General features: G+C 48.7%; 1 long non-coding RNA gene across 1 annotated transcript in view; it reads right to left on the bottom strand.

Moving 5' to 3' along the window:
- Positions 1-24,799, bottom strand: part of LOC136023299 (uncharacterized) — a 145,847-nt gene that overhangs the window by 93,667 nt on the left and 27,381 nt on the right. Inside the window, exon 2 of the long non-coding RNA XR_010616547.1 lies at positions 21,396-21,505. This is a non-coding gene — a long non-coding RNA (uncharacterized LOC136023299). The remainder of the gene's footprint in view (positions 1-21,395; positions 21,506-24,799) is intronic.

Below are 24,799 nucleotides of genomic sequence, written 5' to 3'. Positions count from 1 at the left end.
ACTAAAGAAGAAGGCAGTTCTCAATAGAATCAATTTTTAAAACGAAACTTGTTAAAATGCAAAGAAGCTGAGCTCAGATGTTCCTTCAACACCTCTTGCAGCACTAGAAAAGAGCAGCATAGAGGGGCATATCCCTGCAACTACCCCAGGATTAGCTGGGACATGAGCACCACCATGGCTGGCTGGAGGTTTGGCCTGTCCAGCAGGCAGATGCTCATGAGTCACTGCTCTGCATTCTGACTAGGCTCCGAAGTCTGTCACTGTATTTAGTGCGTGTTTCATCATTTATATGATGAATTTGGCAAGTCCCAAATTCAACTCCATCATTATAAATTCACTACTGTGCCTTCTGCTGGACTATGAACTCTAAGACAAGGCTGTATTTCATTACAATGATGTAGATACACCCTGAATCTCCTCTTGGTAAGGAAATTACTCTTTTCTCATCACTGTAATAGCTGGTGGTCACATATATCCTCATTTGAATTCATCTTCTCGATCATGGGGAATCAGAACTTTGTACAAAAGCAGCTTCCTTTCCCATCACAATATTCCCTTCCACCCATGAAGGCACCTAATGTGCTGTCCACGTATCTCCTCAACCATATCCCTCCTACTTGCTCCAATACCAACAGAGAAGCTCAGACCACAGCTGATCTTCAGAGGAACTTTGCAGCCTCTCCTACCTTGTTAGTCCTCCGTAAGCAAATCTTTGCTCTTTTGGGTGTATAAATCTCCATGCAACACAGTGTCAAACACTTCCAAAACCCTGGAGAGCTGAGCCCCGAGATGCTTCCCTTGTCTGAATATCAGCGCTCATTGAGCAGTTGGGATAACCAAGGTTTATCTTGTGTTTTATTAGGTAGTAAAATAAGATAATAATCTGAGAGACCTCACTTGACTTTCACCTTAGCAGTAACTGTGATGCTGTTTGGTTGTCCGTTGAAGACCTTAAGAAAGCCAGTGGGTAGATGGCAGGATTAAAGTGAAAACCCTCCAAGCTGTTCAAATGGTCACTTTGTCCTTACAGCTTGATGGCCAAATACAAAGTTTTGGGGGAAAGACAGACAATGAGGAAGATACTAACAAATACATCTGGGAAAGGGGCAGGTGACAGTGGGATTTCTGCCATCCCATATGAAGACAGTGCAGGAAATACAGGAAGGATAGCATCCTGTATGTTTCCAATATGGCTCACAGTCTGAAATACAGGAAATCTCACGTTACACGGATGTCTAGCAACCCTACCTTGTGGAACACCGTGGGAGCTGGACCAGAGCCTGAATTCCTCCTTTGCTTCCAGCTGATATTACACACGTTGAGGCCACACTGGTCAGATCTCAGAGGGTACTGATGCTCAAGTCTCACCTTGAAAGCAGTGGATAAGATCTACTGCAGTCCTGCATCCCTTCAGTTGCATCTCACACTATATTAAGGCTCCAGGCAGCAGGAGGCTTCCAGGCTCATATAATGCGTGGGGGGAAGCTCTGTATGAGTCCAGCAACTGAGGTGAGGGAAAACATGGCAAACTCCAGGCCAGGCCATGCCAAGCACCTCCTTAGAGCCTCAAGCAGGTAGTTCACAATAACAGGAATCAGCTTGTTGAGAAAGGACAGGGAGTGTCATGCTGCCCATAGAGGAGATCTCTTCCAGCTGGCTGCATACATCAGCCTGGTCCAGCCCCTGATGCTGTGTGCTAATGCTCCTAGCCATTTAGTCAACCTCCTTCACTTGCATTGAACAGAATAACATTAGCACAGTGCAGTGACATCATATCCAGGTGATGCATCTGCCCACGGTTACCTCTGGTGAGGTTACTGGAGTCCCACTGGAGAGCTCCGAGCAGAGCTGTCTGGGCAAGCTGACGGTAGCTTGATCTTTACTGCAGATCCCTTTCTGTGTTTTCTTAGGATTCCTGCTATTAGTGAGAGCAGCACAGAGGTGTTTTCATAAGGCAAAGAAAGCACATGATTAAAAGAAGAAAAAGCCTCTGATCTTCTCTGAGCAGAGTGTTTGGCATCGCTTGCTCTTGCAAGTTATGCAGCAGAGCATTGAGTCCTTAGGAGCACTTGTGACCACTCCGCTGAGCGGGTCTGCTCAGACACTGAGTAGATCTAGGAGACTGAGACATGAATATGATTTGGAAACAAATACAGCTGCTACAAACATGGATGGCTTCATGAGGAAGGGGGACAGTGATGCTCTCATGTCAGGCAGGGCCCGGCTGCCACTCCGCACAATGCACCAAGCACCAGGACTACACATTGCCTATCTACCTTAGAATCATAGACCTTGCATGATCCTGAAATGCAGGTGTTGAAGGTGATGTCTGCAAGTCTCTACCAAGAAACCAAAAGGATCAGGGTTAATCACTGTTGGAATAAAGAGTGAGTAGGAGTCAAGGTGATAGCTGCTTGTGAGGTGCTTCATTTCAACACCTACAGGACTAAGTTCACAGCTCCCTAGCCAAGAAAATACAAAGCAAATGGGAAAGGATATATGAAATAGAGCTGCTTCTCTTTTCTGAGCTCTTTCAGGGAGCAAGATGCAAACTGAACTTCCAGAACGTGAGTTTCTCAAAGGGAAACAGGAGAGACTTTGAAAGCCTATCCCACAGCAGTATCCCTGAAGGGCCAAACCCTTGAATCAGGGATGCCTTTTACTCCGGTCAACCAAATTTCCTAATGGGCAGCAAGCATTAAAAGGAGAAGGTGGCACTGCTGAAGGTCCTGTATCATCGCTGCAGCTGTAAGGAAGAGCACAAGTGGGCTTGCTCTGTGCCTCACAATCACTCAGGGACAAGCCCCTCACCTTAAAGCAGATTGCACAGAGTGTTGAATCAGTGACCGCAAGCAGATCTGGCTTCCAGTTACCCCACTGCAAACTAAGGGCAGTCAGTTCAGTTTCTTAAGGGTTACCCACCAGAAGGGAGCAGGGTTTGTGCTGTCCCCCCCCCCATACGCAATTTGCAGCCATGGAGCCAGCGCACATCTGTGCGGCAGGACTGAGCATACCGGCAGGGATGGGATGCTGCCAACTGAAAGCAAAGACAGACGGGGGGAAAAGTGGCAGCAAGCCGCAGCGATCCAACAGCAATCCTGGGGAAAAGACACCTGAGCCCAGCAAACCTGGAGGGGAATTCCTGACAGCATGGGGAGGCATGCCCGGGTACCCCCCTGCTACACTGGGAGCCAAGACAAACACGTGCTGTGAGAGCAGGCGCTGTGACAGTCACACCTGCGAGCTCCCCTTTGCACATCCAGCTTAGCCCAGGGAGCCCAGCCAGCCCCCCCCAGCCCATCCCTGCCATGGAATCCCGGGATCAGGTCTCCTCCCTGGTGTCTCTAAAGAGCTTGGTCCTGTAGACGATTGTCCTTCAGGAGTTTCCAACCTCTGGCAGAACTCAAGCCTCTCTAAGCACTATGTAAATTATACATCAATTATAGTTGTGCTACTCAGTCCCTTCTTTACCAAGATACCCTTAACACCTCTTTTCAGTGCTGTCCCTAAGCTGTCCTGCTTGCAGAGTCCCCTATAGGCTCTCCTCCATGTGCCATATCCCACAGATACCCCAGGGCCATGGGGCTCCTTGTCCTCTCCCTGGCCATTCTGTTCCTCTCTCCTGCCATTCGACAACACCTTCAACAAACTCCTCTGTTCCTGGCAGATCCACCCTTCACCCCATACAAATCCATCTTGCCCCACACCAACCGTTTCATCACATGATGACCGGAAGTTATTTCAACCAGAACCGAAACCAAACCCATCCAATACATCCAAACAACGGCTGTGACCTCCGTGTAGGCCCCTCAGCTTTATCAATTTGCTGTCTTGTAACAATGCTGGCAGCAAATCCTGCCTCTGATTTTAAAGATAGCAAAGCTTCTTCAGTGACTCAACCACTTATTATTCAGGTGATAAACCCTGAGCATCTACACATCTCTCCCCACATCCACATCCTGCAAACTGCCCACCGCAAATGACAGTAAATCCACACCTAGCTGCCACCACAACAGAAGAGAGCAAGCCCTGCAGTGCTAATGCATAGCTGGGTCAGCAGCTGGTGCTTGGAGACCTTTCATAGAATCATAGAGTTGTTAGGGTTGGAAAGGACCTTAAGTTTATCCAGTTGCAATCCCTTGCCATGGGCAGGGATGCCTCACACTAAATCATGTTGCCCAAGGCTCTGTCCAGCCTGGCCTTGAGCACTGCCAGGGATGGGGCAGCCACAGCTTCTCTGGGCACCCTGTGCCAGCGCCTCAGCACCCTCACAGGGAAGAGCTTGTGCCTTAGATCTAACCTGAACTTCCCTCGTTTCAGTTTAAACCCATCACCCCTTGTCCTACTGCTGCAGTAGAGAAGATGTGCAGAACTTCCCCCTTCCAAGTCCATATGCACCCAGTACCCGCTGTGCACCCTGTGGCTGCATCACTGCAGCGGCTGCATAAAGGAGCCCCTTCTCTTGGTCTGCCTACCCTTGAAATAAACCTTATTCATTTTTGCAGTCACCTGATGAATTGAGAGTGAAACCTCAGCATCAGGCAGGTTTTGAGGTCTCCATGTACCACACATAGTCTGGTTCCGGGGTGAGGAAACCCAAAGCAAGACAATTTCTCACACATCCAAGTTAGCCTTAACTTTCCTATTAGGGCTTTTAGGCTTAACAGGGGGAAGAAAGAAAGATGGAGGCACCAGCAGCAAGGCAACCCCGTGGAGGTGGGGAGCAGCCGGTACCCACTGCTGCTGCGCAATAGACCATGGTCAAGAGAAAGCCAAAAGCAGCACTGCTGCCCATCACAGTCAGTGGTGTGGTTTGCAGGCACAGAGCCAGGCAGGCTCTGTGAAGCAAAACAGGGAGGGAAAGGAGGAAGGAGAGAGGAAAAACAAAAACCCTACCACCCCCCAAACACCCTGCTCTGCAATGTAATAAACAGCAGCAGTCTGCACGCACCGTTCATGGAAAACCCTCTCTGTTACCACTGGACAACCGTATTTTTATCCTGTGGCTTTCTGTTTTCGCAGACGCATTCCAGCACGAAACCAGAGACAATCCGCACCACCGAGCAGCCGAGTTTATTTTAAGGGATGTAACATTTTCCTGCGAGGATGCTCTATTTGCATCGGCTGCAGGAAGCAGTAAAATGGCAGGTGCGTTTCCAGCTAACCCAGAGACACAAACCAAAGTGCCCAATGCAAAGCAAACGCTTTTGTCTTGCAAATTTCTGCAAAAAAAACAAAAAAAAGAAACACACATAATGAGAATTAAAAACAGGGAGGGAGAGAGGGGTTTTCCCTGGGGCTTCTTTTCTAGCTCTTTAGTCCTGCAGATGCTCAAGCCCTATTTGCCAGGAAGGAGGTTTGTGCCCACTGGCAGCAGGCAGCAGTCAACCGCTGCTCCCCATTTGCATGCGTGGAGAAGTTGTAATTGGTGCTGTACATGCTGTGCCTTGCAGGGAGCGTGAGCTCCTTCCACATGCACCCTTCAGCAAGGAGCTGCTGGCGAGGCCTCGCTCAGGAGCGCTCGCTCGGGGTGAGCTGGAGGACAGAGCGAGTAAACGTATTTAAAACATATATCTATATACGTATATATGCCCCTACCTGGTTTGAGTGCAGCTTCTTTAAGCCACAACTTCTTCAGCGCACCGCATCAATTTGACTTGCCCTTGCAACAAGCCTGTGGTGGTTATTTCCTTTGAGCACAAAAACACAGTGAGTTTTCTGGTTGTTACAGAAAGGAATTCAGAATGTTTGTGCGCCTCTGTTCCAGCCTGAAACTATGGGAAAAACTGTAATTTTAAGCTTTGTATAAGAACATATATACCATTCTGCTCTGGCAGGTTATTACCTACTAGTGGGAGGTATCCCTGCCCATGACACGGGGTTGGAGCTGGATGAGCTTTAAGGCCTTTTCCAACCCAAACCAGTCTGGGATTCTATGATTCTACCTCATTTTACAAAGGTAAATGAGAAAAAGAGTGCTATGACAGAGAACACCACTTGAGAACAGCATTAGATATTTAAAAGAAAAGGCCTTTTTTAAGAAGAATTGCTATTACTCCCCTGGCAGCATCACAAAAGTCAAAGCCAAGAGCTTAGTAAGATACCAGGAACACTACAGCATTTGCAAGAATAAGCAACACTATTTAGTGTTATATTATGTAGGATCATGTGCCACAAAGGATGAGAAAGCAAGCATTAGCTGCTTGTGGGCTTAGAAGGATGTTGCCCAGAAAAATACAAGTTGTCTACAGTGCATTGGTATTTTAATAAAACTCCAACGGAAAAGCATATTTCTGGGCACAGGAGCACAAAGGGTAAAACTGGCAAAATCTTTTACCTGGAAGTTTTCAGGAAATGGAACTATTTTGGACTTTTCCTATTCTCTAGAATTTCTGAGATAACCCCATGGGTCTCATGGTTGTTTTTGCTTTTTCATTCTGCAGAGGACCACACTCCTCCACTTCCTCCATCCTTCTGCACACTCATCTCTTCCCTCAGTGTCCTACTATTTATGGCCCTGCAACCCTTTCCTGTTTTCCTCTTCATTACAGCTCATGGTTTAAGTCTTGTTTCATGGGAGCAAGGAGGTTTCTGTGACCACACGTCTGGATGGGCTGAAAAGCCACAGGGCTGATCTGGCCTCCAGGCAACACTACCCTGTAAACCTTAAGGAAACAGTAATGTCTGTGTATAATGCAGAAGAGCATCACTCTAACTGAACGCTGAAAGCTTAAACATCAACCTTGCGTCTTCACTCTGACTCTTTTTATGTGTGGGCAGAACTACTGGAATGAAAGGGATAGGAAACACCTTCCTGCTGCGAGGGTGCCTTGGTCAGCATGGAGAGACACTAAACCCCACTGAACATACCCAACCCACTACCTACAACCCATCTCCTGAAGCTTCCCATCACCAGCAATGGAGCCAGGCATCCTCTCACACCTCAGCTCTACCAATGGAGCACCCGCATGTGCTCCAGCCTCCTGCCTGTGACTAAGCATAAGGTGTCTCCTACATAGTTGATAGGACAAGCACTCATCCCCAAGGCTCAGTTCACACATGAATGAAAAGGCAACTCAGCTGCATGCTCAGAGCCTTCTCTGATTGAGCACAGGGGCACGGGCAACATCCACACAACCACCCCTGCAGCCTCGCAGCGGAGGTGATACAGTCAAGCTCCACCAACATAACTTCTCCTTATGAGGGAGGCTGCCTCATAGCAAAGTCACCCTGCAGAGGCAAGAGCCTCGTTTGCTAAACCTCAATTGCTCACATGATGGGAGGGATGCAACGCACGGGCTTGGGAAGATGTAAAGGAAAGGGCTGGGGGAACGCAGCACTGCATGGGGCTCAGTTTGCTCATTGGGAAATGAGAGAGAGGGGAGGGCAGCTCCTCCGGTATTGTGTTACTGACAAATAATGTCACTCTGCCCTGCATTACACGGTCAATAATTAAAAGATCATAAGCACCTCCCTAAGGAAAGCGTGCAAAGGCAGAGCTGGCAGAAGACAATTCGTTTTCACTGTGCCAAAGAGGCAGAATATCATTTTATTTCATGTACAGGGAGCTATTCCTACAGTTTCCTATTGCAGAGAGCCCAGAAAGTATTAAGCTCTCATTATGGAGACTAACAGCAAAATAAAGGGACAGCTTGTGCCCTGCTTCCATGGAAAGGTTAAGGGGATCTTTGGGTTAAAAAACCCAGTTGCAGATCAGGGGTGCGAGTGCAGTCCCCTTCTCCCTAACTCCCCTGCAGCTCCAGCGTTTCATGTTCTGTCATCCCAGTTTTCCAGCATAGGATGGACATAATCCTTCTCACCCTATTCCTGTGAGAACATGGTGGGGTTTCATGTACGAGCAGGACAAGGTGCAGGACATCCGGTCTAGGTCATGCTTTGCCTAGAAAGGTTGGACCAGGTGATTCTAGAGGCCCCTTCCAACCTGGTACCCCATGATTCTGTGACTCCTATACATTCTCTTGAAAGAGGAAAATCCTCCCTGACGTTCACAGCGAGTCATTTAACCTCACCAATGAGCTGGTAAATCTCCACTTTGCAACCCAAACCACATCACAGAGAGGTACCTGGGATCAGACTTCACCTCACACCAGTGGGAGCATCTCCCATCTCATCTTTTCTCCTGAGCTGCTTCCTGCACACTGGCTGAGCTATTTCTTTTCACTGCTTCTAAATGTGCTGACCATTAGTGACAAAGTGACCTCTTTGTCCCGGTTTTATGACACAGCATAAAGATGCAGCCAGCTTCCCTTCAGACTTCAACTATCCACATACTTCCCATGTCTACCCCTCTGCCCTGACATCAAGGATTTGAAGTTGTCAGCTGTAATCTTGTCCTTATGCCCAAGCACCTTTAAAAATCATTGATCTTAATTGTTCCCCCTGCAATTTAGTTCACACAGGAACCCCCTACTTAAAAAACCTCCACCTGAATTCCTGACATGCCCAAACCTTCCATTCATTTGAGCCCACTCACTCTAACGTTCATCTCTGGCCCAGTAACATTGGGAATTCATTACCTCTAATTCCCCACATCCAAACGCCAATGAGGCCAGTCCCCACTTTTGCCAACCCTTCTGGTACATTGACCAAGCATATTTGGCCTCATAGAACCTGGCCAGCCATAAATGCACCATTCTCCTCCACACAAAGAGGAGGACAAGGCAACAAAGATTTAACGCATCTTTGTGCATCATGGTGGCACAGTTTACTTCTTCAGTGCTCACGTCTTCTGGAGGGTGGCAAAAAATGTCATCTGGCCCTGCATCTTGCAGGCTTTGCAGCCTAGATGCAACACTGAGTTTTGCTTAGCTTCAAAAAAGTATAGCTCTTATGGGGTCAACAGGCATCCCAGAGGAACAGCATGATGCTGTGATTCAGACCAGGACTTGGAGGCATCTCACTTCATGACCCCACACCAGGAGGCACTTTCCTAAGAGCTTGATGCACAGCTCTGCTCGCTGCAGCATCAGCAGTTTTTGCATGAAGTTGTGTTTGGGCTGCAAACAGCCTTCAGCAAAGCTGTCTGCAAGAGAAGGAAGGAAGGAAGGATGCATCCTGCCAGGGTGGCTGGGGTACAGACACGGGTGTTTTCAGCCCAGGCCCCACAGCAGCTCTCTGGGACACCCTGCTGTTGCTCCTGGTACAGACCATGCAGCTTCCCAGGTTTTCATATGGAGAAAACAGAGCTTAAGCTGACAGTGGAGATTCTGCCTCCACATTTCACTGCTCTGCACAGATTTGCATGGTCAGTGCCCAGGCAAGCGCAAGCCCTCAGCTCATCTCAGGTGCTCCTCCACATGCCTGTGCCTGGGCACATGCAGACAGTGCTCAGCTTTCTAAGAAGTCTGAAGGAAACCCTGAGCTGCTGACTAAGTCCCCAAATAAATGAGGCTGAGGAGTTCCAGCAAGTTGCTGAGAGCTCAAAAGGCTCATTAATCTTCACCTAAATCTACCAACGGTACAAACCCTTTGATGCTACAAACACCGTAAGCTTTAGCACCCTTCACAGCTCCCTGTATTCACTTCACCCCCTTAAACAACAGATTTCTCTTTCCTGGGGAGCTCCAACCTTCCTTCCCTACACATTGCTCATTTCCTTAAGAGTAATAACTTGCCTAATGCCAGTCCACGTTACTCAGGGCTGGGATGCCACATCCACCACCAGTAGCTCTTCACATGGCGGTGCAACCTGCAGGATGCCAACACTGGCCTTGAGTCAGAAAACCATTTAGAAACATGATTAAGTTCAGCATTATCCAGGACGGCAATTAAACACACGCTTACAGGCAAGCACATGCTTAAACGCTGTCCTGGATGGTGATGCTTTCGGAAATCAGGGCCCCTTCCAAGGGAGATGCAGTTGCTGGGTGGATTAACACCGACTTGTTTGTACTGCTGCAGTCTGCTGAAGTGTGAACAAAGTGGGGAGAAAGGAAACGTGGAAAGCTCCCACCTCGCCTGCCTACATCAAGCAGTTGGGCTCCGCTACAGCTCCATGTACTCGGAATGATTCTCCACATCTCATGGTGGCTGAGCAGAGCTGAACAACTGTGATGTACCCAATCCATCTGCATTCAGTCCCAGGTTCAGGGGCCTGCCTGGCAGCTTCATGGTCCCCAGCAAAGTAAACGGGGAACATGGGGATGCTAAGAAGCCCTGGGGTGACAGACAGAGAGCACCACACTGTCTATATTAAATCAAATACTGGTTTGGGTTGGAAGGGACCTTAAAGCTCCTCCAGCTCCAACCCCTGCCACGGGCAGGGACCCCTTCCACTGGAGCAGCTTGCTCCAAGCCCCTGTGTCCAACCTGGCCTTGAGCACTGCCAGGGATGGGGCAGCCACAGCTTCTCTGGGCACCCTGTGCCAGCGCCTCAGCACCCTCACAGGGACAAACTTCTTCCTTAGATCCAACCTAAAATCTCCCCTTGTTAAGTCTGAACCCATTGCCCCTTGTTCTATCACTGCAGCCCCTGATGAAGAGTTACTTCTTGCTTTAGCAATGTTTGGTGGCTATTCCCACCTCCAGCTGTGAAAGGCAGTGGAACAAACAGCATATTTCTGGTTTATTTCTAGGATGCAGTGACAGGAAAGGTCCAAAGCCAGGGTGTCCTGCAGAGAAAAATAGCTAAAGTTGGGTAAAAAAAAGCTCATTGCACAAGTTGTCACAGCGAGGAAGCATCGTGGGTATCCACAGAGGGATCAAATACACCAGACCAGCTCCAAAACCAGGCTAACTCCTGCCCAGCTCTCCAGCAAGAGGAGAAAGTCCAACAATAACCAACTCACCACATCCCTGCCAAGTAGAAAAGGCATCAAGGCTGTAGGCGCAAAGATGCACAGCTTTGTAGGACATCTGCAGAAGCAAACCCAGTGCTGGTGACCAGGTTATAGAGTGGGGAAGTCAGTCAGAAAGGAGAGAAACTCGTATTTGAAAGGCTGCTCTGCTCTCTGCCCTGATTCCACTGTGGTTTACCCAGCTGCAACGTGTTTACATTTCTAGTCAACTTAATCCTGAGCTCCTTGGGCCAGATATTCTAAGCAAGGAGAAGAACTTTATCACTTATGTACTAGAGAGCTGCACCCACAGTGAGCTCAAGGAGCCAGGCTTGGACCAAAAGCACTGTGTAACCCCCAGGACTTTTTGAATGGATTGTATTCTGTGTTTTTTAATTTATTCATTGTCTTAAAAATGAAATAAAATTGCTGTTGAAAATCCCAGATTTTTCCACTTGATCTTCTCACAGACGCTAAGGTAGAATTCAGGCTTCTTGTTCTAAGTATGACTGATCCTATCTACAAGGGAATTCAGAGCTTGGCAGGCTGAAAGAAAGCAATTCACCTTCAAGCAAGCACTCACCTACTACTTCTTTGAATAATAAATACATTAATTTATTAAGTGAATAAAATGTAGGAGACCAGAACTTATTAGCAGCTGCACAGTGAATAACCCGTGGTAGGGATCTAACACCCGAGCCTGAACAAACAGCCGGGTACCCAAAACTGAAGCTTTCCCTTATTTTTCTAAAGTTTCCTGCAAGCTAAAACAGTTCTCCCCTATGTGAAACCCTGAACTAAAACTCTGTGATGTCAGAGATCGGTATGCAGCTCTTTTATTGATACAGGTCACACCAAGAAGTGATAAATGCTCCATCTCTGGCCGTGGTCAAGGCCCAGTTGGACAGGGCTTAAAGCAACCTGCTCTAGTGGAAGATGTTCCTGCTCATGGCAGGGGGTTGGAACCAGATGAGCTTTAAGGTCCCTTCCAACCCAAACCGTTCCATGGTTCTGTGGTACTTAGCATGGATTGAAAAGCAGCTATTGCATGTGCAGAGCCCATGAGGCCGACGGATGGAGACAGCAGCTTTGCTCCAAGTTAGTCTTTCCTGTGAACTGCCACATTTTCATCTCTCATTTATTTGGGTCTGTTCCAATACTACACTATATGTAGTAACAGAGAAGAGAGCTTAAGGTTAACCCCACTTTGCATGATGCACCACCACAAAACCCCACCTGTTTTAATACAAACTCCGCTTGCCACAGTGCTAATGATAAAGACGAATTTCCCTCTGCACTGCCAAAGGAGTGAGTGGGATTGGAGCAACGTCACAGCCCAACCTGGTGAACGGCTGGTTCATCAATCCCCAGGGACTGCAGCTCAGGTCAAGCAAGAGTGGAAACTATCCAGTGTCCAAATAGCATCCAAGAGTTCAGCAGGAGGGAAGCACATCGGCTCCTTTGCTCAGTGAAGGAGTTCAAGTGGAACATTTGCCTGCCTGTGTCTTCGTACAGTTACTCCATTAATTTAATTTGGTGAAAAACCAAAACCCCCCAGCTCTGAGCCTCAATTCCTTATGATTTTCCCTTGAAAATGAAGAAAGCATTAGACCCTCCATTAACACCATGAGGATGTAGTAGTAAGGAACAGGCAATAAGTAGAGAATGTCCAAATTAACCCAAGTCGCAGTCTGGACTCATTCCTCTGTTTATGTACATTTTTAAAGAGGTTTAATTAAGCTACCACATCTTAAGATGGGATTTTCAAAGCTATATAAGCAATTTATAAGGCTCCAGACTGCAAAGGGCAGTTGAGGTGCTCATGATTCTTTGAAAACCCTCAACTGGTGCAACAGAATTCATTTTCTCTTGCAAATTAGACACGTATTTAGCCAAAATAACCCGGGGCCACGTTCAGAAAGACACTGATGATATAACCTAAGCATCAGATTTTTACTGCCATGTTCACATGTCAAAGCATCAAATATCCAAAGTGGAAAAGTCATAAGAGAGAGAAAACCAGGGCATCTTCCAGTAAGGAGTGGTTGGGCAGAGTCATCCACTGGTGACCAACATACCTATGAAATCAATCAATCAACCAAACCTGAGCCTGGCCAAATTCTTTCTCTAAAGCTTTAGATCTGTTTAAGGTATTTAAAATAATCTAAGTCCTTATATTGGCACAAGCTGTTTAAAATGATCTAAGGCTTTAGATTGGTTTAAGCTGCTTATGCAGCTTTAAGGTTTTAAAAAGGTTTAGGCTGCTAAAAAACGTTCCCCAAAAAGCCAGTTGGGTTGATCGTTGGGAGCTGGCTGGACCATTTCATGGATTATGGTATGGTGCAAACGGAGAAGATTGTACACAGGAGCCAAATATCATGATTGCCATACCAAGAGTCAAAGTCAGTCAGTAGCAAGTCTACAAATAGATAACCTCCCTAAACTCACTATTGGTGTAAGCTTGGGGGAACATCATGCCATAGTTAAAGTACCAAGAAGCCTGCCTTCTTTAAGAAGGAAAACGAAAGAAAAAGGTTATCATGAAATGACACAAAAACACCCAAACTTTGTATCACCAAACTGCAGTATCCCTTGTCATGCTTCTCTTGAGATTACACCCATCTGCAAACCCATGGGTGTCTTGGGGACATGAAATCCAAAGTGCCCACACAGTGCTGGAGAAGCTCAATAGCAAGACCCCATCAGCTACACAGGCGATTGCCTTGAGCAATACTTCTATATAGGAAGGGCCAGAAAGACCCTTCCAGGATGCCAGGATGGGCTCCACTTCCATCTGCATCTTTGCAGCACTAAATTATCCCCACTGCAGCAGTGTTTCTTCAAGGAGCGCACTTGACCCCACACTTCAAGTTAACCGCCCATCTCACTGAGTGCAGAGCTCTTAGCTCCAAGGAGCACTTTTGCTTCCTTAAGACCTTCTCAACAGGTCCAGCTGGGCTCAAAACATCCCCAAAATCCCCAGAGCACCTTTCTCCAAGCTGCACCCTAGGCTCTGTGATTGCTACCCCAGTGAGACCTTTCTCCAGCCCCAGCTCTGCCAGGGCATGGGAGGGCTGCTGGGGCAAATTCAGCCCCAGACCAAAGCATTAGGCCCAGCCTGTGAGATGAGGAGCCCAGAGCAAAGCTCAGCCCTGAATCCCGGGAGCACAGCATCCAGTCACAAGGATGGAATCATCACGCATCCCTTGGGAAGCTTAAATTTCCTTCCCAAAACACTTCCTGGGAAATCAGGGCAACTTTCCTGCTCCAGAGCATACCTTTCGCGAACAGCTGCAAAAACACATCTAGTCTCCTTTAACCAGTCACATCACTACAGTTTTCAGTTCCCATTTCTGCCCCGTGGAAGGGACGGTCCCATCCCTCCATGCCATCTAGATGCAGCAAATGCAGTTACACTGGGACAAAGAGCCTTTTTTTAGCCACTCGAGCAGAGGCACTGTGGTACACAGCCACCCTCTGCTCTCATTTACACAAACATAAAGGCAGAGCATCTGGCCATGTGTCAGAAGTCTTTAATTACATGATGGAGCTTATCTTAAATATCTATTTATTGAAAGTTGTAAATAACACAAGATTGCATTCTCCCTGACAAACAGCGCACACACAAAGGGAAGTTATGATTACATATTCAACCTAACGCTCTCTTATGCCATCTTTTGATTGCTTAACTTTGCAACCTTTATGCGATATTAATGTAGGCGGCCTCTCCCCTCCCTCCACCTTTGCAGTTTGCTCTTCAGTATCAAGTTCATTTGATCATTATTTAGTCATGGAGAACCAAAGAAGTTTTTTTTCCCCCCCCCATATTCAAGATTTTCATCCTAATATCCTTTTATCTTTGACCTGGAATTATGCTTCTTCAGCCAGCATCAGGCCCGAAGCAGCTTTCGCAATGGCAAACACTGAGCAGAATCCAAATGGCTGAGAAAAATAATACATAACCATCGACAGAAATAGCAACAGAAGCAACAGAAACCTGTCATGTGCAGTTAGCTGAGAAAATTAGCCCCTTGGTTTTCAATTTACCCAGCCTTTTCCTCTGTAAGGAACAATAGACGGCTCAGGGATGGGGTCATGCCTCAAATGTGTCAGCAGCATCCCCAAAGTACAGGATAACTATGGATACAGGCTAACAACAGCTTCCTTTGAGTCCTCCCTCCCTGAGGACTATCAGATGATTCGCAAACTCCTCAGAAGTGATAATATGACACCAGGAGACAGTGCTGGGAATAGCGAAGCAACACCAGAACCCGTGAGCTGATGTACCCAGGAAGGAACATGATCCCCCTGCACCCCAAAATTCCAATGGCAAAAGAAACACAGGGCCTGCCAGCTACGGGCATACAAATCACAGAACTTTTGTATAGCTTTATCACAACTTGTTGCATTCCTGCATTCATCATTCAGCTAAATTCCAGCTAAATTCCAGCTAAATTAGCTATTCTGGGAATTTAGGTACCTTCCTGGTATTCCACATGCAAGTTTTCCTGAACACTTTAGAGTTCTGGTGTTATTTACATTACCATAATGCCTTATTTACATTATTGATCCCTGCCAGTTGGCGAAGGGGTACTGAAATCAGAGCACGGAAATACAATAAAAGATGAAACGAGCATGGAGCTCGTCCCTGAAGCATCCCCATGAACACAGCCCAGCCTTCTGCTTCATGGCCATGGCCAGCCAAGCTCTGGACTGCCCAGGTTCACTGCCTTTGAACAGTTCACTGAAGGGCACCTTCTTTCTGATCATATCATCCCATCTTTATGACAGAACACCCTTTAATCTCCACCAGGACCAGGGTCCCGTGACACTGGACTCTCCCCAGACAGGACAAGCAATTCAGCTATGCCCAAGCCACACAGCTACCCACAGCACTGGCATTTGCTGAGGTGCCAACAAAGAAATTAAGCCAAAGAATGCATTTTTTTACCTAACAAAGTGATAGATTTACGTAAAAGCAGAAAAAAAAAAAGAGTCTTTCTTCTCTTAAACTGCGTGTAGTTCGGGGAAACACAAGAGACCTTGGGTAGCATCAACCATTGGCCATGCCCCCGCATTGGGTATGTACATGTGCCTCGCTTCACAGACACACAAGCAGGCATTGGCTGAAGGAAGTCAAGTCATTTTATACTCTATGTGGTTTAGAAGCACAACTTTCAACAGGACTTTTGCTTCCAGGTCCCCATGATTTCACAAACTAAATCCCATGATGCCCAATCCGCAGTGGAACTGAGGAGTGACGTCGTATAATTTCTGCCCCAGCTGAGAAGCAGGTCTTTCACCATCAACCAAGCCAGGTATATATTCATCCCCGAAAAAACAACTCACTTGCCTATAACAGCAACATCTGCCATTCTTTACCTTATTTATTTCAGCCTGAGGTTCATGCTCTACTGACTGCCCCATGCACCTTACACCCCACACACCCTGTAACACACCTCCTCTGTTGAAGCTGGCCTAGGACCAGCTTTCACCCCCTGTATTGGGTGGTCTGACCCATGCAGCCACCTTCCTCACTGGTTCCCCTTGGCATGGCACCGCAGCTTGTTTGGAGGCACAAAGCCACTCAAAGTATTTCCCTTCAATCTGCCCTGGGTGCACAGCACGTGCCCTTCACTCACCAGGGAGCAGACTTCTTCCACTGCGTAAAATTGCTTTGAATTAATCAAAGTCATCATCAAAGGCAACTATCAGCAAGGTAGATGTTGCCTGCACTTGCTGGAGATGTCTCTGCCACACAGGGTCATCTGGAGGATTCATTTCTAGCAAATGGATTCACTGCAGCAAAGAGCTTTCAGAAGAAACCTGGCCAAATGGCTTTTGAACAGCCACTAAAACCAACACAACCTGGTTGGCTCAGCACTTTTCACTCTTCCATAAAGTTCACTGTGATGCCAGGACCACACACGTCAAAAATAAGATACGAGTTAAAGCAACCAAAACTGGGGTGGATGGGAACAACTCTGCAACCTACAGGATTGCAATGACTCTGATAAGTAACACAGAATCAAATAAAGGCCATGAGGAGATGAGGGATGATAAACTGATTTTCACAGACTAAAAACACACAGGCAAATGGGAACTGCCTGGTGAGGGCTGGAAAAGCCTTTGAAACACAGATGACGTAGATGGATGCGGGTTAGAGGGACCAGAGCAGGATGGGATGATGCTAGTGCAGCTGAGCCCATCCCAGGAGTCTGCTCTTTTGCACATGAGCTTTTATTTAAAAGACCATATGAGCTTCTATTGCATCTCAACTGAGTTTTCTATGGTTATTTCTAACATATTAGACCTTTGGATTTCAAACCCATCGCTCAGAGCTAACACCCACCAGGATACACAAAATATGCTTCAACTCTAAAGACAACTGGAAGAAGTGGGTTAGAAGTTTTGCGGCAGAGGTGTGTTTTGAAGGACTCTGAGGTCATGCCTGACATCACCATGAGCGGTACTCGCCTTTCTCACTCGCACTTTAACAGAACAATACATTCAGCAGCGACTTATTCTCAGCAGATCACTTGTTACATCAGGATTTACTCATTTAGTTCTGCTGGCAGCCCCCAAACCAGGGTATGAGTCAGCAGCAGCACTGGGCCCTTCCTCAAGGGACACAGGAAACGGTCCAGCCACCTGCGGTTGTCTCCTCCACAGGATTTTATTGACCAAGCTCCTTTCAAAGATGCCCGTGTGTCCCACATCAAGAGCTGCCAGCGTGACGGGATGGCACATGGGAGGGGAAGCAAGGGCAATCTCTGCACTGCGCTGAAAATCTGTGCTTTTCAAGGGGTGGACAAAGTCTCAAGACCCATGGGATTCCAGTGCAGGGAGCGTGCAAGTAGCCCTGGAGCAGAAAGGCTGTGGGATCCTCCTCTCTCAGCTGCAGGGAGCAAACCAGCCAGGCCCATTAGGGTCAGGGTCATCAGAGCATCCTGAGTCACAACAACCCAACCAGAGCAGCCCCAGGCTGGGACCCGCAGCTGGGCTCCTCCTGGGGACCATCCCAGCAGCTATTTCTGGGGCTCCCTCTGCTCCCAGGGGACACCAGCAGCATCCCATGTGCCTTGGCCACGAGGGCTTTCACACGCAGCCCTCTGAGAGCCTGAGCTGTCCACGCTGCATGCAACGTGCCTCAATAAATCATTCAAGTCTTTGGTAACAGCAGCTGGTTGCGGTGTTCGCCTCCAAACACCCCAGAGCACCCGTGCTCGCAGGCACTGGGATTGCTCTTGCTTCTCACAGCAAGGATCAGTTGCAACAGAACACAGCCAGCAACAGGGATTATCTATACAGTTAAATATGTGTTCTTCCATGCAGTTCCCTATGGCACCGGTGTCCACCCGCAAATAATCATCTAACAGAAGAAACCTGTGTCTGCAGTCAAAGCTTAGAGTCGAAACTTACTACTTGTGTTTTCAATCTGCCTGGGACTCACACTGAGCTCTTGGCCAAATGGTTCCCTCCTCTCCATTTCCCACACGGAAGAAAAAGGAAGATGCAGAAAAGTCAAATGGGAACAAAAAAGGCCATGCTGCATCCCCCCCCCCCCTCCACTCAGTTAACCACTGAGCTCAGACTTGAGCAACTCCATGACTTACATCGCTGCTGCGTTTCCATTCCTGGCATGGAAGCCTGAGCATGTGAAAGGACTAAATGAAGAGATCTGGCCTGTGAATTCTCTGACATCCCTTTTGCAGCAAGGTCGGTGATAGGGTTAAATAGGGGTAAGCAACACGCAGCCCTCTCAGATGGTTTTGAAGATCCTCTTCAGATAACAACAGGCACCTTTAAACAGTCCAACAGTGTGCTGGGATGTACTGTCCCTCAGTGCATCCAGCCAGCCCACCTTATATATCCTCCTGAACTGAGCCAGCTGCAGATATTAAGCTTTACATGGAGAAAGGAGGTATTTTTTAACCCTGAACAAGTCTAGAGTGGTTTGTGCTCCTACCAGCACAAGGCAGGAAGACTCATTCCCAGCTGGTCCAATTAAAAATGATGGGTCTAGGTCAATACTCTGTTCCTGCTCTCCTGGTACCCATCCCTTCCTCACCAGCTCCACGTGATGAACAGAAAGAACTGAGATTTCTGGTAATTACTCAGGGCCAGGTAGAAATCCAGAGTTAAAAATGCACCTGATGAGGAGACTTTTAAAGCCTGGGCTCATGCAGGGGTCCAGAAAACTTCCTGGCCTATCAACAGCTCTCTCAATTCCCAGCAAACATCCTCATGTACATAGCTCGATTGAACAGGACAGCCACAACCTTGACCAGAAATGAGCCAAGATGCTGCAGAGCCACTTGAAAGCCACGACCATGCACATCATGTATATTCATGAGAGTTTTACAACTGTTTCGAGCAAAGTTAAGAACAGCATCCTTTGCAAGCACGATACCACTGGATGACCCAGGCCCCGTAGCCTTGGACAGCAACACTTGCATTTCCCTTCCTCAGGAGGTGATGAAAGGATGAACAACAGAGCGATGCAGAGACAAAATCTGTGCCCTGCTCAGCACGCCAGGAGGAAGGTTTGGGCTGGGCAGTGCATGAAAGGTTTCCCTAACCCTATGTTTCTCCATACAGGAGGCAATTTGATAGGGAAAATGCCACCTTCCCATCCTCCCCTCCTCAGGTATCGCCTGCTTGGGCTTTCTCAGGAGCTTTCTCATCCAGAGTGCTTCCCATCAGCCTGAGTAGAGCAAGAGCTCGGGAGCTGGGATGAGCAGCGAGCTCCCACATGGCACTGCTCTGCAGAAGCCCTGCCGAGCGAGCTGGCTGCCTGAGAAGAGGCAAAAATGAAGACAGAGAGGATTTACAACCTCCAGGAGATAAAAACCCCGTAACATTGGGCACACTCCTCCTTTGGCACAGTGTGAAGACAAGGAAGCCCCATCCCCTCAGGACCACACAGCCCTAGTGCGAGCCGAGCATCGCTGCCTGGGCACAACAGAGTAGGAAGCATCCGTTTCCTTTGCATCCCAGAGCACCCCCCAGCATCAAGATCTGTGTTTTCTAACAGAGGAAGGCAGGGGACAACCCACTGCACCCAGCCAAAACCAGGCTTAGAGAAGTATTCCCTTGCTGCCGGCTCCAGAGCAGGATTTAATCCCTTTCTCCTGCATATACCCCATACCAAACCCCTAGTTATAGATTAGTTGCTTCTGGAAAGGAGGGGAACGGCCCAGACGGCATATTCAGCTTTGATTACTTCCTATCTGTCAGGTAAGGTATTCACAAGTTCTCTTTCTAGGAAGCCTCAAGGGGTTGTTTATATAAAATCAGTGTTTTATTTCATATGCTGCCCACCCTCGGATTGCACAATTCATTGAGGGAAACTTTTCTGCTGGTCCTTTCCTTCACAGTCAGGCAAAAAAAAGACCCTTTACAAATCATCTTGCCCACAGAGACACTGCTCAAACGCACTTAAGCCCACTGAAACAGAAAGGCAAGCTTCCAGGAAAAGGGCTGATTTCTGCCCTTGGACGTTCATACTGAGGCAGAAGGAGCCGGATCCCAGCAAAGGCTGGATTTGGCCCTTGGAGAGGCCACTGCAGTCCCTGCTGCAAGCCCAGCTGTGGGAATACGGCAGAAAACCTGGAGCCCAAGTGGGAGCCTTGGCCAGGTACCGCGTGGGGCTGCCTCCAGCACGGAGGAAAACTCGAGCTCCTCGGGAAAGGACAAACCTCGGAGGATACCATCCAGCACTGCCCGCATCCAAGCGCACAACACACGCACAAGTAGGCAGGGTGCGAAAGAAAAGCCATCTCCCAGGCTTTATGCAGAAAAAAGGGGTTCAGCCCTAGGCAGGGATCTGGCTGCTAAGACAAGGGTCGGGATGTTATTTTAAGCTATGTTTATACACGCTGTAGCACCAGGTAACAGCTGCTTCTGCTCCACAGGGTGTCTAAAGCAGGATGGGCTGCAGAGCAGGGCCTCGGCACAGGCACCCAGCATCACCCCGGGAGGACCAGGCTCCCCATGGAGCAACACGTCCCTTTCCCCACCGAGCAGGATGCCCGCTGGAGGTGCGTGCCCCTCCGCACGCCCGTGTCCATCACCCACACCGATATCACACGCGGCATCCGCCTCCCACCAGCAAGGGATGGGGATGGGGGGGGGCAATAAAATCATAACAATCATCTATGCGCGTTGGGAGAGAAGGAAGTTGCTGTCAAGCGGCGCTAAATTCATGTGACAGCCAGGGCTAATTAAGCAGGAGCAAGGAGCAAAGTCGCTGCGAGCGCGGCGGGGACAGGGTTACAGGCTGGCCCTGGGCTGATTGACACCGCTGAGGTTACCTCGGGCTCGGGGAGCTCGCTCATCCATCGCCATGCTCGGCAGGCAGCGAGGCCACCCAGGGGATACGCGCACGTATAGACATAGATATAGAGCTATATATGCACACTCGGCGTGCAGGAGGAGAGCGTCTCGGTGGCAACCTGACACCTTTCGGGAGGCAAAATGGAATCTCGCCGTCCGGTTGTGCGCCCGCAGCAAGGGAGGGAGGGAATCGGATAAACCGTTGGCAAATGCACACGCAGAGAACAGAGAGAAGAAGCCCACAAAAGCCCCGGTGCCTACCTTTGCTGGGTGGCAGCAGGCAGATCCCGGAGCGGGTTGGGTCGGTGGCTGTTCCCTTCTTTAGGAAATGTTCGGCTCAGCCGGTGCTATTTGCATTCTTTCATTAGCACCTGTTTCAAGTGAGGAAGGAGAAAGCTCATTACGAGATCAGCTTCCTTTCGAAATAAATTATTCAAAAATAAAGCGGAGATGCTGCCAAATAATAATAACGCTAATAATAATAATAATTAAAAAAAAAAAAAAAAGAAACCCCAAAACACATGTATCTGAAAGCCCAAAGTAGGCAGTTTAATAATGGGAGGTCTTGCAGGTTGTGAGCATGCTCCAGCCGGAACAAATCCTTCCTCTGTTATTCCTCTGAATAAAAATAAACCACGATCAAGAAACCCAAACGGAAGCTTCCTCCTCGAATCCCTGCTGCTGGAAAATATGGAATAAATTCAGCCCGAAGACGCAGACTCTAATCAGCAGCTGGTTTCGGGCTCCAAAGCCAGCCAAAGCCTCTCTTGTCTTTTCCCACTATGAGTCTAGGCCTTTTTGAAAAGGGTTTTAACCTTTTAAAGCTACAGTGCACCAATTATCACTTCTGGAGGACTGTCACTCACGGCGCAAATAGATTACTAAAGCAGCGGCGGCGGCACGGAGGGAGCAGGGGGAGGTGCGGTTTGCACGGGGAGCCTGTCCTCGGGAAGATTGGTGTATGATTATTTGGTTTAATAGGATTCTCCCCCCACACACACTTTGGGAGGGTAATGCATGGAAAACTTGCCCCCCAGCTCTTGGATAAATGCACAGTCATTATAGAAACGGAACAGCTGCTGGATGCGATTCAGGGTGTCGGAGGGACGCTCCTCATCAGGGTTAACTCGCAACTGAATTTTCGGGATTAACAGTTTCCGGCCCAGGCGGTGGTGTGAGGGTTAATGACATGCAGAGAGGAGCTCTGTCAAGTGCTTCCCATCAAACTGAGGATCAGGCTGCAAAGTTTGAGCCGAGCAGCCCAGGCACAGCACTAAAGCGTTCTTCCAGGAGGAGGATTTCGGGGTGGTTTTATTTTAGCAAACAGAACCAAAGCGCCCCCCCCCCCAAAAAAAAACCTCAGCCCTCCAAAAACCAGCACCTCAAAGCACCGGTGGCCCCATGCATGGCTCAGCTCCCACAGGACAACGCGGAGCCAGCTCTCCTCCACGGGGGACCGGGGGTGATGGGCTCCCAAGCCTGGCACCCCAAGGCAGCGTCCCCCAACACTTCTGCTGGTGCCAGCGGCACCCGGCCCACCTTGGTGGCAATGGCATCCTCCTGGTCAGGGAGCAGAGAGCAAGGGGCCATCCCCGGGGGTGCTGCAGCTCCACGTACGACACTTCTCTGTGGCCAGTCCTTTCTGCAGCCCCCGGCGTGCAAACCATCAGGAGCAAGCGGTCCTCCCGCCCTCTCCCCCCTCCTCCTCCTCTTCAGCAGAAAATCATCGTATTTCATGTGTCGCTGCTCCAGCCTCGCCAATTGGCTGGGCACTCGCAGGCGGAAATGTCAGGAGCAACCCAGCATCGGTGCCTGCCCGCGGCCACCCGGTCCCCCCGGGTCCCCAGAGCACAGCCCGGGGCAGGGGGCACAGGGTTGGCCATCACAACTGGAGGGAAAAGGGTTTTCGGTGGTTGGGTTGGGGTTTTTACGCCGCTTTGGCTCGGCTCCGCAGGGATGCAGGCTGCCAGCAACTTGACCTTGACCCGCACGGCTGCGTTGTGCTGCCAGCAAGAAGCATTTTCCGGATGACGGAGACCGAGCACATCTGCTCTGCTCCATGGAAGCACCTCCCTCTGCACCCGGACGCACCGAGGGGCCACGCTAACACCCACCGCAGCACTAGCTCCATGGGCGCATCACAGGTACCGTAGCTGCCCGCAGGGACGATGCATGGTAAATAGCTGCTTTCCTTCTCCCCCCGCCCCATTTCCAATGTCAGTGCATTTGTTCACAGCTTGTCTCCCACCTGCAGACCTTTCAAGCGATATTTATCAGCATATTTCATCATCATTTTAGGAGCTAGAAAATCTGGGGTTTGGAAAGAGGAGCCTGCCTGAAGTTTTCCAGCATGGAACAACGGCTGAAGTAGGAAGACAGCTCAAGACTCATCATCTGATCATGTTCCTTCTTAAATCAAGGGGGGAAAAGTCCTCAACTCCTGGGAAATGAGCAATGGAATAGCAGAAAGGAATAATCCTGATGAAAACTCATCTACCTCCTCTGCTAACACCACCTGGAAATGAGAGGTGAACACATCCAGTGAGACTGGAAAATGTTCTCCTAAGGAGAAACCGAGCCAGATTTTCCTGCTGGGCACATGAAGAGCATGAGGGAAATACAACAGCCAAAAGCCAACTTTTAGTTTGTGGCTGCTTACACTGGATGAGAAAATTTGCATTGTTACAAAAGCTAAAGAGGATTTGAGTGTGCCGTTTATGGCACAAATCAGCTTATGAAACCTGCAGTTATCTACTCATTGTGAAAAGAATTGGTAGTAAATGGGCAATATACGGGATGAAAGAGCCAAAAGCTCCAAAGCTTCCTTATCTGGCCATCTGACAAGCACCCTGAAGCTCAAGTCGTCAGCGAGTGGATCCAGCCCAAAGCAATGTGCTCCTGCAAGGGGAGCTTGGCAGCCACCATTCCCACCATCCACAATGTCCTCTACCTCCCTGTGTCAAGGCAAGTGCTTTGGCACAGCGGAAGCTCATCACCACTGTGTGTCACTGTAGGCATTGAAACAAGTGCAGTAAGAGGGAAGAAAGTGAGATAATCAGTCTATTACACAAAAACCCTACTGTCTCAAGTCCAGAGCAAAGGACACGGCTCTTCTTCCTGGTCTCCCTTCCAGGTCTCAAGAGGAAGCCACACAACATTTCATCACCTACACCAGCCTCTACTTCATGTAACAGATGACCCAGGTCTATCATGGTAGGTCTCCAAGGTGCCATGCAGCTCCATGCATGAGAACCTGGGTGAATTAAAGGAGCTATAGAAGTGGTGTCACCGCATTGCCATTGTGCCCCTGTCGACTTCATCACCCTCACATGAGTCCAGATGTCCATCTGCCACCATAATCCACCTCATAGACCTTGAGAAGCAACCTGCTTCATGCATGGACCTTGCTTTCCACACCTGCAAGTCACACACAGAAATAGCTGTGCTAAAAGCCACAGCAGAGCTTATTGAAGTCTGTCAAGTTGACATCTAAACTCCTACATGACTGGTAGCAAAACCAAGAGGGACTCTTTATCAGGGACTTCAGCAATAGGACAAGGGGTGATGGGTTTAAACTTAAACTGGCGAAGTTCAGGTTGGAGATAAAAAAAAAGTTCTTTACTGGGAGGGTAGTGAGGTGCTGACACAGGGTGCCCAAAGAAGAA

Source organism: Lathamus discolor, chromosome 18, assembly GCF_037157495.1.
Source record: "Lathamus discolor isolate bLatDis1 chromosome 18, bLatDis1.hap1, whole genome shotgun sequence".
NCBI lineage: Eukaryota > Metazoa > Chordata > Aves > Psittaciformes > Psittacidae > Lathamus > Lathamus discolor.
The sequence above is the reverse complement of the archived record's forward strand: the minus strand, read 5'-3'. Positions and strand labels throughout refer to the sequence as shown.